The sequence below is a fragment of the Lutra lutra genome, chromosome 7, assembly GCF_902655055.1.
Source record: "Lutra lutra chromosome 7, mLutLut1.2, whole genome shotgun sequence".
NCBI classification, from domain to species: domain Eukaryota; kingdom Metazoa; phylum Chordata; class Mammalia; order Carnivora; family Mustelidae; genus Lutra; species Lutra lutra.
In genome coordinates, this window is record NC_062284.1 from 72,244,740 (window position 1) to 72,260,912 (window position 16,173).

Below are 16,173 nucleotides of genomic sequence, written 5' to 3' on the forward strand. Positions count from 1 at the left end.
CTCAACCGCAGCAACATCTTCCTAGGAACGTCACCAAAGGCAAGAGAAGCAAGGGCAAAAATGAACTATTGGGATTTCGTCAAGATCAAAAGCTTTTGCACAGCAAAGGAAACAGTGAACAAAACCAAAAGACAACTGACAGAATGGGAGTATATATTTGCAAATGACATATCAGATAAAGGGCTAGTGTCCAAAATCTATAAAGAACTTAGCAAACTCAACACCCAAAGAACAAATAATCCAATCAAGAAATGGGCAGAGGACCTGAACAGACATCTCTGCAAAGAAGACATCCAGATGGCCAACAGACACATGAAAAAGTGCTCCATATCACTCGGCATTAGGGAAATACAAATCAAAACCACAATGAGATATCACCTCACACCAGTCAGAATGGCTAAAATTAACAAGTCAGGAAATGACAGATGCTGGCGAGGATGCGGAGAAAGGGGAACCCTCCTACACTGTTGGTGGGAATGCAAGCTGGTGCAACCACTCTGGAAAACAGCATGGAGGTTCCTCAAAATGTTGGAAAATAGAACTACCCTATGACCCAGCAATTGCACTGCTGGGTATTTACCCTAAGATACAAACGTAGTGATCCGAAGGGGCACATGCACCCGAATGTTATAGCAGCAATGTCTACAATAGCCAAACTATGGAAAGAACCTAGATGTCCACTCAACAGACGAATGGATAAAGAAGATGTGGTATATATACACAATGGAATACTATGCAGCCATCAAAAGAAATGAAATCTTGCCATTTGCGACGACGTGGATGGAACTAGAGGGTATCATGCTTAGCGAAATAAGTCAGTCGGAGAAAGACAACTATCATATGATCTCCCTGATATGAGGGAGAGGAGATGCAACATGGGGGGTTAAGGGGGTAGGAGAAGAATAAATGAAACAAGATGGGATTGGGAGAGAGACAAACCATAAGTGACTCTTAATCTCACAAAACAAACTGAGGGTTGATGGGGGAGGGGGGTTGGGAGGGGAGGTGGGGTTATGGATATTGGGGAGGGTATGTGCTATGGTGAGTGCTGTGAAGTGTGTAAACCTGGCGATTCACAGACCTGTACCCCTGGGGATAAAAATATATGTTTATAAAAAATAAAATTAAAAAAAAAAAAAAAGAAAGACAAAGACTAAGGAATGCTCCAACTAAAAAACTCAAAAGACATGACCGCTAAATGCAAGATATGGGTCTCACCTTGATTCCCTTACTACAGCAGACATTACTGGGATCTGAATAGTAGTTATATATCAATGCAAATTTCCTTCTGAAGGGTTCATTGTGATTGTGTAGGAGAATATCTTTGTTCTAAGGAGTACAAACTAAATTCTTAGAAGATGGAGTGACAGATTGGCAATTTACCACTAGGAAGTATCGACAAAAATAATTCTGTGTACGATACCTACTGTTTATCCTTAAGTTTGAAATATTGTTTAAAGTATATATTAAAAGTAATGGGTCTGTCATTTCCCAGTATATTTCAAAGATAGGAAAACTTAGATTTAAGAATCCAATGTATTAAGAAGGATTAAAATAGACATAAAGGGACACCAAAGCACATCCTAGAGAAATTGCCAAAGCACGAAAGAGATAAAACAAAACAACCTGAAAAAGGAACAGCAAGTGTGCTTGCTTGAAGCAGATCTCTCCACAGCAAAATTATGGCCAGAACTTACTGGAATATTACCTGTAAAGTGGTGAAGGTGAATGTCAACTTAACTTTTTATACTTAGCTATCACTCAAAGTGAGGGCAATATTTTTCCAACAAATAAGGCCTGAGAGAATACAGCATTCACAGCCCGTGCTGAAAGAATTACAAAAAGGATATACTTTAGGAAAATATATATTAAATCAAAAAGAACAGAGTAAAATGGAATTCAGAGGCAATGATGAGCAATGACACTGGTAAATATACAAGCAAATCAAAACGAGCACTACCTGAAAAATAATAATATTAAATAATGATGAAGATGATTAATTGGGGAATCAAAGAGATAAACTAAAATTCTAGAAAAGAACATTAAAGAAGAGGAAATGGATCATTCTAATATTCTTGTACATGTGGGGAGTGAGCAGAAATACTTTAAATTTTTTTAAGGTGAGAATTCATGACAAGATATTAAAAAAAAAATCATACGTAACTTCTAACCAGTAGCTTGGTAAAAGGAAATAAAGAAACCAATGGAAGAAGAAAAAAAATTAAAGCAAAGAAACACAAAATAAAAAATGCAAAAATAAATGGTAAATTCACATTTAAACATAACAGAATTTACAATAAGTAGATGAGTTAAACTTACTAGCTAAAAACCAAGGATTTTCAATGATAATATAACCTCGTATATCCTATTTATAAAAAAATTCGTGAAGTATTTACACAGTAAGATTGAGAATAAAGGCACAAACAAGGCTTTACCAGGCAAATAGTAAATGAAAGAAAACTGGTATCATAGTGGGACCAATAGTCTTTAAGGTAAAAGTATTATTGGGGGTGGGGCACCTGGGTGGCTCAGTGGGTTAAATCCTCTGCCTTCTGCTCAGGTCATGATCTCAGTGTCCTGGGATGGAGCCCCCGCACAGGGCTCTCTACTCAGCAGGGAGCCTGCGTCCCTTCCTCTCTCTCTGCCTGCCTCTCCGCCTACTTGTGATCTCTGTCAAGTAAATAAAATCTTAAAAAAAAAAAAGTATTATTGGGGGAAAACCATTCACTATATAATGATTAAACAAATTATTCACTAGAATGGGATAATAGTTTCTACTCTCTAGGTACCCAATAGCAGAGCCTCAAAATACATAAAACACAATCTTGCCAAACTACAAAGAAAAATCAGATAGATTTACTATCAAAGAGGAAGATGTCATATATTACAATCAGTTATAAACAGATCAAGCAGACAAAAAAAAAAGAAAAGGTATAAAATACTTGAATTTGCATTTGTAATATCATGGACATATATAGATGCCTGCACCCAGATATTAAATAAAAGCACATTTTATTAAATCATGCACATGACATTTACAAAACTCCTCATGTCAGACCATGAAACATGTCAACAAATCCCAAATGATTAATATTATATAGGCAAAATTACCTGACCAAAATGAATACAAATCTGAACCCTCCCTCCTCGACACATACACATACAGACAAATGTTTCAAATGCTCCCTTTCTAAATATTTGGGAACTAAATTATATTACATATGTTCATATATATTTCCATATATATGTTCATATATGTATGTATATATGTTCACATATATTTATGTTCCATATATTTATATCCATATATATTCTAAATGTACATTGGGCTACCAAGAAAACAGAATACAAATTAAATATTATTATTTTTTAAGATTTTATTTATTTATTTGACAGAGAGAGATCACAAGTAGGCAGAGAGGCAGGTGGGGCGGGGGGGCAAGCCGGCTCCCCGCTGAGCGAGAGCCCGATGCAGGGCTCCATCCCAGGACCCTGAGATCATGACCTGAGCCGAAGGCAGAGGCTTTAATCCACTGAGCCACCCAGGTGCCCCAATACAAATTAAATATTATTAAGACCCAAACACAGGGAAAACTTTGTATAGTAAATCTTTCCAGATATATGGTCTAGATTCGAAGTGAAATTATAGACTTAAATGCATATATTAGTACGAAAAATTAATGAGCAAACATCTAAATTAAAGTTTTATATAAAAGATCAAGGTAAATACAAAGAAAGCAGGACAGACAATATCATGCATTAATATAATAATATATTTTAAAAGGAAATAATCTACAAAAGCAAAACAGTTCTATGAAAGAAGAAATAATATGAATAAATCTATGGCACATTTGATAAAGAAGAAGTTAAAAACACCAAAAAAAATATATATATATAGTAAATAGAAAATGATTGTAGTAAAATTAATATTTTAAGTGAAAATATAACTATATACTAAAAACTTAGAAAGATTAAGTGAAATAATTTTTATAGAAATATAGATCACTGGAACTAAATGGACATGAAACAGAAAACACAAATAAATCCATGACCTTAGAAAAGGCGGGGGGGAGGGGGTAAATTACACACACACACACACACACACACACACACACATACTCTTACCCATTTTAGCAAAAACTTTATATTAGGGTGTAATCTTGGGGAATTAGGAGGCACATTCATACATATGAAAACATAGAGGGTACACTGTCTAAGCTCTCTAAATTCTCCTGAGTGAAATGACAGCTCACCTAACAGCTCACTTGTGTTCACATCAGCAGATTAGAGAATGAGGGAGCAAGAAGCAAAGAAAGTGGGAGCATAATGATTCCCAACTTAAAAAAAAAGGCACAGAAAAAAAGATAAATCATAGCAAAGATAATGAAGACCAAAACCCCCACAAAACCTGTTATTCAAGCTGCAAAATCATGGGCCCAAATCTCCATCACTCCCAGGACAGTTATTACACATCATGGCAATGACTGGCTGAATAAAAGATGATGAGGTGGCCAATATACTCTGCTTAAGAATGCAGAAGAGCAGGGTGCCTGGATGGTGAATGGGTTGAGCACTAGTCATGGTCTCAGGGTCATGAGATGGAGCCCCAGGTCGGGCTCTTCGCTCAGCATGGAGTCTGCGTGAGACTCTCTCTCCCTCTGCCCCCCCACCAAGACTCTCTCTCAGATAAATAAATCTTTTTTAAAAAGGCAGAAAAGCAGGAAAGAGTAGTTTTAATAATTTGAAGACAAAGGGTTAAATAATAAGTTTCACCTATCAGGGAAATTCACTGTGGGAGCACAGCTCATTCCCCTGAATAGGAGGTGAATGTGATACACGTGATGATCACAAAGCTAGTAGTGAGAAGAACCACATGGGTGTGTTTTAACATTCTGTTCCTAAGAAACACTACTCCTAACTCTGTTAGTATTTGTGGCATGGCTTCTAGTATTACAACAAAAATCACCATCTGAAAATCATTTGCACTTTGGCCTCACTCTTAGCTTACTATCATGTGCTTCCAAGAACTAAGAAGTGTAGAAGAGGGAGTCCTCAGGGTCACACTGTTCCAAAGGAAACTGGGCATTTTGTGCCCATAGACAATGTGTGCTAAGCTCTTGTCTAAAAGACTCTCTTGTCACCTTTTCAATCTTACTTGCAAAACTGGAGTCAAGGAAATCTGTCTTGACTGCTAAGCAGAACTGTGGCAGAAACAAATTTGGGGAATATTAGCCAGGGAATTAATACATTTGTAATGATTAACCATCATTATGCTGACAATAAATAATTCCTGGGGTGAGTTACTTATACCTCAGTTAACTCTGGAAAATTAGCTTCTCTTACTTGAATCATTGCAACGTTGTCTACTCAATAACCAGTCACGTTGTATTATTCTGGTTTCCTAATTTCCCCTAACATTATCTGCTGTGCAGTGATGTCTCTCTAATGAAATGAAATACTACTGCAAGGAGGCAGAGCAGGCCTTGTTAGTACAGTGCCTAACCCATAGTGGGTACTTGAAAAATGTCATTTTAAATTTAAATAATATTATTGTATTATATGATTTTGATGCTTCTTTCTCCTATACTCTTTGTGAACATGGGAATCATTCCTCAATCATCCCTCAATCCCTACAGTGCCTGAATCACAGTACTTTGAACATCAGAAAACAATAAATCTTGCTTGAATAAATTATTTTCTTTATCATTTTCCAGCTCTATATTTCAAAAGCAGAGTTTATTAAGATCAAAAAACTTCAAGTCAGGTTAGACTTAAATGTGAGTCACTTAATCACTCTGGCTCCTGTTTTCTCATCTCTAACCTGGAAAAATGATAATGATGCCTCAATCAGGGTTATCGTCAGGGTGAAATGAGATCATGTTTATAATGTGGACAACAGAGTGGTATTCAGTAAATTACTATTATTGTTACTTTACTGCCACACATCCGGATCATGGCAGAGTTGCCCATGTATCAAACTTTTTCACCATTACACTTTTGCTTTACTTCTATTCAAATTAAATTCATTCCAAATTCACTAGATTCTAAATCCTCCCAAGGCTAGGACCTCTGTCTACTTTATCCATTGACATATTTTCAGGGCCCAAAAAAGGATTTAGGACAAATTATCCTTATTTCCAGATTATAAAGTTAATATGTAGTAAAATGACACTATCACTTGCACTGCCTACATTTCAGTATTTTTATTTTTTTAAAAGATTTTATTTATTTATTTGACAGAGAGAGCATGAGTCGGTAGAGCAGCAGGCAGAGAGAAAAGGAGAAGCAGACTCCCCACTGAGCAGAGAGCCCAATGTGGGACTCAATCCCAGGACCCTGGGATCATGACCTGAGCTGAAGGCAGACGTTTAACTGACTGAGCCACCCAGGCGCCCCCTATTTCAGTATTCTTATGAAGAATAAATTCAATGATATAAATAAAACCATATGGGTCTTACGGATCATTCATCTAATCCCTCTCATTTACAAGTCAGCAATGAGAAATGTGGTCTAGATAACTCTTCAGATCACTTCCAACCCAGAGATTCTGAGAGTCTAAGCAAATTGTACAGTAAGAGTAAGTAACTGATTAAAGGTTGTATATCTCAGAAGTAGCTTTTTTAAAACTTTTTCTTTTTTTTTTTTTGAAAAAAAATTTAAAAAGTAACTCCAGAAACCTAGTGCCTTGTTATCAACAGGAGGGAGAGCAAATCCCCAACTTGAGACCCTCGGCAATTCCCCAGAAATTGGTAACCAAAAATAAACCTCAAAGGAAAAAAACAGTCTATTGTAGAGTCTCTAAGGGATACTCTGCTATAGAGGACAATATTGCCCTATTGCAAATAATTACAAATAATTACAAAGTTTTAAAAAGCTTTTAAAACTACATGAGTTTTAAAAGCTTTGAAAAGTGATTACAAATCTCTATCACAGCCCTCAATTTATAACTATCATATTCCAAATTTGAGTGCCTGAATGATAGTTCGGAATGTCTAAATCATGGCTACGTATAGATGTTTACAAGCATTTAATGACTTTTAAATCTGATCTATTTAAAAGCAATTTAAAATAAACACTTCCATTGGAGAAAAAAAAAAGTGACTTCAAAAACAAAACAAAACAGAACAAAAAACACTTCCACTGTCAGGGATTAAGTTACAGACTGTTCTAAAGGGTAAATAAATGTCCTTCATTTGGATCTAGTCACAGTACCAAGTACAACATTTTATATTTTTACACTGTATTTTCAATGCATATAAAGCAATATGATCAATATTTCATCTATAATCAGTATAGTATGAAAATAATCACATAAACACACACACAAATGTACACCAAACTCTAATCTCCAGTGACTCTCAAATAATTTCTGCACAAATTTTAACAGCAGCCTACCCAGATATCACAATGGATTTCCAGGATGAGATGAATGGCCTTCAAGAAGCTCACAACCCACAGTTTTAAATTCTTTGGAAAAACAAAACACATGTAAATGACTCTCTCTCTCTCTCACCCTCTCTCTCTCTATATACATATATATCCCCACATATATATATGTGTGTATATATATACACATATATATCCCACCAATGTCATGAAGTGGCTTTAATACTTTGTAACAAGCACTCTAGACACATCCAATTGCTTATGAGAACACAGAGCCTGAGCCGTGACCTATAGACAGAGTTGATGTTTCAACTTCTCCTTCCTTTTGATTTTTGTCCCCTTCTTCAATAACGTATAGTCTCTCAAAACCCCTGTTTTTTATATATATATATGTGTGTGTGTATATGTGTATATATATATATATATAAAATTTTGTCATTTCTGAATAGTATAATGAAAAACATAATTTTGAGGAATCTAGTAATTATCAAAATGTATATTATAAAGCTGGTTTTGATACAGTTTAAATATATACAAAGACAAATTCAATTTATAGCTAACTGAAAAAGAACATAATATTAAATTTAAACATGTTATTTACATATATAATATTTAATACATTAAACTCTAGGTATATTTCAAACAAGACCAAAACATCTTTCGTGACATATTTAGATTTCCTACCTTGTATGGTTAATAAAGTCAAACTGTTTGTTTTTTATAATTTCAAGAACATTTTGTTTCTAAATAAGAGAGATTTCAGACTGTTACTTACAAATGGTTTTTAGTCATTGGAAACACATGATGTTTGTGACTATATTATTTCCTAGAAAAAAAAAACACACTCAGTGAAATCATTGTAATTTCCTCCTTTTTATATTTGTTTTCACATTTAATATCAAGTAATATTAACAGAATACTGATTTTTAAAGTCCTAGTAACAGCTGGATGTTCCAGAGAAGAATCTTTATCAGATAAATGCACCCAGCAGAGTCAAGGAACACTTTGTAGTGAATATGCAGAATTGCTACTGTTTTCATTCTCATTGATACAGGATTTCAATAGTAGAAATCTCTGAGCTTCTTTTCTGTAACCATGACAGAAATTAAATAAATCAGAACTTCCTAGCTGTATACTATGACCCATACTGGGTTGTGAATATTTGATAAGGAGGGCAAGAGAAATTGAAACCCTCAGCCAGTATGTGTACAAAGAATCATTTTCTGGTGTTTATTCTTTGACATGAAAAAGTGAGAAACACTGAATTAAGGAAAATTTGTCAAATAACATAATGATTAAAGCTGTAGAAGGTTCCAAGGCATTACAGAGTTTGGAAAGCCATACTCATAATTAAGAAATAAGCCTGTTGATGGAAGCAGCCATGCTGATGGCCACTAACCATGGCACAAATTCACATGATGCATAAGTACCTGGGAACTCCCAAGTTGTTTCATTTTCAAGGGAAAATGTTTTAAGTGATATTGTTTTAGGTAAAAAATAGCACAGGTTGCTATTTTTTTCACATTCTCACTCCAACAACATGAGCTTCCTAATCGGTTCCCAACCCACTGGGGCTCTTAAATCACCAGGGGGTAGAACATCTGCAAATGTGTAAATTAATAGATGACAAAGAATGGGTATGTCTTTCATTGTTTGATCACTGGCACAATGCTGGTCCCATATGTGACATTCATAAATAGTCCTTAAATGACTGTGTTTCATCTTAAAACTGGAGCAAGATTTTACTATAACTAGAAGAAAATTAAAGGATGTGGAGTATTTTGCTGATGAGGAAGCAGAGGAAAGGTGACGTGACTTTCTTAGAACCAGTCTTCTTATTCTGGTAGAACTTATATTTTGGGGAAAGTAATCACCCTGGCATCCTTCTTTGTTCGCCACCCAAATGGATGGAAATATACAATTTCTCAGTACAGGTTCATCATTAGGTAATATTTAGCACACCATCATCTCCATTAACTTAGTTTAAAATGGTTTATTGTGAAGAAAAGAGGCAAGAAAATAGAGTCAGATAAATCTTGGCCTCCACCACCTTTCAAATTTGGGCTTTTCTCCATAAATACGATACCTAGCAAGTGTAAGAAAAGACAACACACCGTTATAGCCCCCTTCCTTCTCACCGTCATCTTCTTCCCCATAACAATTTGTTTTTATTTCTCTGACTTCTCTGGGGCTAGCAAGATAATGAGTATGATGCAAATGTGGTTTTGTGGCTGGTGTCTACTGGACACTGGAATTGTTTACCTTGTCATAAATAACTTCAGAGACACGCCCAGACACTGAGTCTCTGCCTCAACAGCCTCAAAGATAGATACAAATCTCGAACCCCTTGACTGAGGACCACCAACCCAAAAAATACAAATGATAAAGTCCTCAGTTACCATGCATGAATTCTGAAAATAATCTCCTGACCAAAGTAAACATATGTGAAGAAAATAAAAATAGTATAGTAGTTAACAATCTAAGCTTTGGGATAAAGCAGATGTGGGTTTGAATCTCAGATCTGCTGCTTATACAGTTTTATGACCTCTCAGAATCCCATCTCCAAAGCAGAGGGGGAGCCCAATGGCTTCCTTTAAAACTCAATATATGGGAGCTAAAGAACTTAAATAAATTATTTCATGATTCTTTCCTTCATTTTAGCCCAGAGGGAGTTTTGCTTCTAATTTTAGGGCTTAGGTTAAAGCACTTGGAATAGTAAAAATCCATCAAATTGTACACTTGAAGTGAATGCAAATTATTGTATGCAAATTTTTACCCTAATAAAGTTTAAAAAAAATAGAGAGCTTAGTGATCAGAATAAAGTAGTTTGGCCAACATCACACAGACAGCTAGTAAGTGACAATAAATGGGGGAGGGCAAACAGGGCTTTAAGAAGGAACAAGGAGTAAGACTAGAGAGAAGTAGTAGTGGACTTCTACTAGTAGTAGACTACTACTTCTAGTAGTAGTCTACAAGTAGTAGACTAGAGAGAAAATATCTGGGTGTCATGGTAGGCCACAGTTGAGAGCTACTTTAACCCCCAGAAACATGAAGCAAGCAGCCTCAGGAGTCCACAGGAACCAAAGGGTTCCTGCACAGCTGGTCTCAGCAGAAGCCTTGTCTGCCAAAACCTGTCTGGTTGCAGATGCTCCTGAAGCTAAAGGTCTTATTTTATCAACAGATTGTAATCAGATCACTCCTTAGAAAAGGTTAAAAAAATGTTTCTACTAAGTCAAAGACTGCCCCAGGCGTATTTAAATAACACATAAAATTCTACTTGGTCTACCCAGTGGAGCTTGACTATTTTAGAATTAACCCCTAACCAACATCAAAGCCAAGTTCCTCCAAAAGTGTTATTATTGAGTGATTAACAGCTACCTAAGAAACTCTAGAAAGTAATGTGTTCTAGTTGGGAATGCCTTAGCAGGTAAAGTCAATGGTAAAATAACCCCGGGATCAAGGAATGAAGTAAACAGATAATGCAAAATCTCTGAACTCTAAGCACGCATGATCTAGAACCTGTGTAAAACAAACCAGCCAAGAAATCACATTCCTATCACTATACTGACGAAGTTTCCATCATCGCTTAGGCTCTCTCAGCCTTGTGGGTCAAAGGTTTTCACAAAATATTACCTTCCAACTTCACCTGCTTGCTCATTAAGCTGTAATGAAACAGAGCTAACACAGCCAAATTAATGCCAAGATTGTTCCATTTATAGTCATTGTCAGAGAGTTGAGCATTAGGCTGGTAAAATAAACATGAGAAAGACAACTCATTTTTTTCCTGGTGACTCCTTCACTTTTATTTATATTCAGTCAGTAACAACTTCATGGAATTCCAATCCTCCTGTCTAAAACCTTAGTTTTAGGCTAAATGAAGTAGATTTTCCCCCCTTTTGTTTATTCTATATTTCACTCTCTGAATATTTACAGTCAAACTCTCTTTTTTTAAACCTATGAGTACCTAACATGAACAAAAAGAAATGCTACTGTACTATTAAATAAATTCAACAAATACTTATTGAGAACTATATGTGGTTAAGTGATGGGCTAGACTGCAGAGAACACAAAGAATAGAAAAACACAGTCCTTGACCTCAAAGTATTTACCACTGAGACATCTTATGATTAATTTTAACTAAGTATTTCTGCTATTAGATAGAATAATTTGGGTGGATGTGTCAGTGTGCGAATTCTGAAAACCTATTTCCAATCTTGAGTGGTTTTTTGTTTGTTTTGCTAAATACAATCTGTAAAGCTATTTGACTAATATATTTCTTTAAGTTCATTCACTTCATTTTTAGTATCAAATTAACTCATTTAGGAATAAATCAAGTGATTTAGAGTCCCTTTAAAATTATTTTATCACTAATGTCCATAAAATCAAGGAGTTTGATGCGCTGGTTAGATTTTTTTTTCTTTTTTTGCAAGATGCACATGAAAATAGATACTTGTCCATGAACATAAATATTTGCCATGTACTACCTAAACTCATATTGGGAAATATGTCTCCTATCCATTACCACACTGTAGTTTTATCTTCTACCCCTTCAAAACCTCACACTAACCCAGGCAATTGTTTACACCCCAATACTGTGAGCTTGGTCTTTCCTTCCAATTAACCAGGAGAATCAAGGCACTTAAACATGAGCTTCCTCTCATCAAGTTAACATCTTGCATCTTTTCCTTAGTTTTAGCTAACTTTTCTAAGATACCCATACTAAGCTCCTATAATAACATTTTATTTTTTTTATTTTTTTTTATTAAAGATTTTATTTATTTTATTTGACAGACAGAGATCACAAGTAGGCAGAGAGGCAGGCAGAGAGAGAGAGAGGAGGAAGCAGGCTCCCTGCTGAACAGAGAGTCTGATGCGGGGCTCGATCCCAGGACCCTGGGATCATGACCCGAGCCGAAGGCAGAGGCTTTAACCCACTGAGCCACCCAGGTGCCCCTATTTTTTATTTTTTAAAAGATTTTATTTATTTATTTGAGAGAGAGAGAGAACATGAGAGGGGGGAGGGTCAGAGGGAGAAGAAGATTCCCTGTGGAGTAGGGACTCCATCCCAGGACTCCAGGATCATGACCTGAGCCCAAGGCAGTCGCTTAACCAACTGAGCCACCCAGGCACCCAACATTTTAATCCCTATTCCAATTTTCATCTTCTGTCACCTCAGTTACTCCTTTCACTAACCCTTATTTCTTATATCCTCAACTGGTTTCCTTTTTTCTTGGCCCCTCTGCATCTACTTAATATACACTGAGTTAACAAATATTTATTGAGTGTCTGCTATGTGTCAGAGACTATGTAAGATTCTAGGGATATGACCAAAAAGACAGAGTCACATATCTCAAGATGCTCCAGGGTGTCTGAGGACACAGGCATGTTTGACATCATCAACAGTGATCATCATCATCAAACGAGTGATATGTAAGGTAAATGCAAGTGTGTTTGTAGAGGAAATACAAGTGGAGCTTGAAATCAACCGTGGGAAGGATTTCCCCAGGGAAATACCACCTAAGTTCAAATCCTAAATCTTATACACTCGCTGGTTTTGTGTGCTGGGTAAGTTCTTACTTTAAACTTTCCTCACCCATGAAATGGGAATAATACCTACCTTACCTGGTTGTAGTGAGACTAAGGGGACAGCATTCGCCCAGCGCTGAGGCTCTAGAATTAGTCAGCCTAGATTTGAATGCTGACTCTACTACCGTTATGTCCTCGGGTAAGCTACTTTACACCTGTTTGTATTGGAGTCTTCACCAGTAAAATGAAAATAATAATATCAACCTAATAGAGTTGATATGAGGAATGCCCAGGTGGCTCAGTTGGTTAAGCCTCTGCCTTTGGCTCAGGTCATGACCCTAGGGTCCTGGGATCGAGCCCTGAATCAGGCTCCCTGCTCCTCGGGGGGACTGCTTCTCCTTCTCCCTCTCCCTCTGCCTGCTGCTCTCCCTGCTTCTGCTTGCTCTCTCTCTCTCTCTGTCAAGTAAATAAATAAAATCTTTAAAAATAAATAAATAAATAAATAATAGGGTTGATATGAGCGTAAAATGGGATGATCCATGGAAATCATTACATTCCATTGTAAGCATTCAATATATGTTAGCTGCTATTATTAATAGACTTTTTCCAATCTCAAAATCTGTGTGTAAATCCTGCTAAGTAAATAGTAAAATGATAAGCAAAATCCTTGTCATTTATAATCCTTTATTTTATTATTCATAATTTACAGTAAATTCCATCTAGTAAGTGAACTAAGCAGGAAAGATGAGATAAAACTCTAAAGGTACCAAATTGTCAAAGTAGAACAAAATCTATCATCTTTCCATCCATTATAGGTTGAATTGAGCCCACCCCAACATCTACACATTGAAGTACATAATCCCCAGTACCTCAGAATGTGACCTTATTTGGAAACGGGGTCATTACAGATACAATTAATTAAGTGAAGAATGAGGTCATACTGGATTAGGGTGGAGCCAGAATCCAATAAGACTGGCATCCATAGGGATGCCTGGGTGGCTCAGTTGGTTAAGCGGCTGCCTTCGGCTCAGGTCATGATCCCAGCGTCCTGGGATCAAGTCCCACATCGGGCTCCTTGCTGGGCAGGGAACCTGCTTCTCCTCTGCCTCTGCTTGCCTCTCTGTCTGCCTGTGCTCGCTCGCTCTCACTCCCTCTGTCCCTGACAAATAAATAAATAAAATCTTAAAAAAAAAAAAAAAAAAAGACTGGCATCCATAACACTAGGACCTTTGGTGACAGACACACACAGGGAGAGAGACGTGAAGATGAGTGCAGAAATGGGGTGATACTTCTACAAGCTAAGGAATGGCAATGATTGCCAGCAAACCACCAGCAGCTAGTGTGGAGGACTTAAGTGAGGAGATTCTTCCTCACAGCCCTCAGAAGGAAAAAACCCTGCTGACACTTTATTTCAGACACTCAGCCTCTTAAACTGTGAAATTTCTGTCACTTAAACCACTTAATTTGTGGTACTGTGTTATGACTGTCCTAGCAACTAATATACCATCTGACCGATAGATTTTGTTTCTTTTCTTTTCTTTTTTGTTTTTTTTTTTTTAGGATTTTATTTATTTACTTGAGAGAGAGAGAGAGGAGAGCACAGCAGGGGTAGGAGCAGAGGGAGATGGAGAAGTAGGCTCTCTGCTGAGCAGAGAGCTGACATGGGGCTCGATCCCAGGGCCCCAAGATCATGACCTGAACCAAAGGCAGACACTTAACCATCCAGGAGCCCCCGATTTTGTTTCTTTCAAGTCAAAACATAGATCTTAACAATACATGTAATAATTCATAACAATACATGCAACTATTCTCTTAAACTCTCAAACTTACACACAACTATTCTCTTAAACTCTTAAATTTCAGTCTAAATCACATAATCGGTCATACACCAAATTTTCTTTTCTAATTCTTTTGTAAGAATTAAAAAAGGATCACCTTTCGATCCATATTATAGGTTCCCTGAGAAAGTCATATATTCATTTTATTCATTCCACAGGTATTTTACTGAAAGCCCAAATAAATTTAAAAAGAAAAAAAAAAAAACACAGATTCCTGGCCTCTAAGAATTCACAACCTATGAGTCAAGTCATACACATGTAAATAACTGATGCAAAGTTTGCTTGCACATGTATTCCCCAGGTACAAGACCAAACCACACCTTAATCCCATAGCAGTCGATGGCAAAGAGTTCTCTCTTGGAAAAATTGTGTGTTTTCCTGCAGGCCAGTTGCCTCCTTCTTTGGTCCTGATATTTACTTTACTTCTCCCAACTTCAGCACAAGCTGACATCGGAAGTCAGTCCACTGCCATTATGACGATCCTTTCGTCCCAGAAAAACAGATGGAAGTCACTTCCACCGGCAGGAACATGAGCTTTGTAGTTGAGTCCAGTTTGGAGAAGCCTCCCTAAGGCCCAAAATTCTGGTGTTTTTTGACTTTGCCCACAAAACAAGAATGCCTCAGCTAGGGAAGACTGCAAACCCATCCTTTTGCATTCCAGAATCCCAGCAGAAGCTCAGGCAAAACAGAATGACATCAACAAGGCTTAGGATGGATAGATGGATAGAAAGATTTTTTAAAAAGGCTTACGAATGCAGAATTCCATGGTGGTTTGGAAAGAGTGGTAGAGGAGGGACACAAGTTGAGGCTCATAATACAAAGGGATTTTAGCCTTATTGAAAAATTCAGTTTTTAAAAACAGATATTTCCTGGGACTCCCAGCCCATTCTAGCATTAATTCAAGACAGGAGGTGAGCCATTTGCAGCCAGTCTTTTCATATTTGAAGATTTTCTGTTACACTCACCATTGATGTTATTAGGATAAGGAGGCCTGGTGAATCTAAATCCCTAGGCTAGGATTACATCACTGGATCTGTCTGACTGCAAGGCCCATCTCACTTCTCACAAGGCTTGAGAGTGAGCTGACACACAAAGGCACCACTACTTACTGATGGTTTAGTTTATGGCTTCTGTTAATGACAAACCAGTCCTCCTATTTTTTTTTTTTTAAGACAAAACAAAACAAAAACAACTTAGGTTCAACCACAGGAGTGGTTAAGGGGCCAAATCACTCCTTAATCCAAAGGTAAATACATGAGTACAATTTCTCTGCTATACTGAAAAACCTATTCATTACATGTGTGGGGGTACATGCACAGGCAAGCATGTTTTCTAAGCATGAGGACTTAATACAAAAACAAAATAAAAGCCCATTGTAACCCTGGTATTATGGAAAAGGACTCTTAGTACACAGTGAGATTGC

At 36.9% G+C, this 16,173-nt stretch overlaps 1 protein-coding gene across 4 annotated transcripts in view; it reads right to left on the minus strand.

Moving 5' to 3' along the window:
* Positions 1-16,173, minus strand: part of WDR72 (WD repeat domain 72) — a 222,734-nt gene that overhangs the window by 197,785 nt on the left and 8,776 nt on the right. Inside the window, exon 2 of one of the 4 annotated variants that reach the window (XM_047738977.1) lies at positions 4,486-4,488. The exons of the other annotated variants lie outside the window; for them this stretch is intronic. The gene's annotated coding sequence lies outside the window, so the exon portion shown is untranslated. The remainder of the gene's footprint in view (positions 1-4,485; positions 4,489-16,173) is intronic. 4 annotated transcript variants of the gene reach the window in all.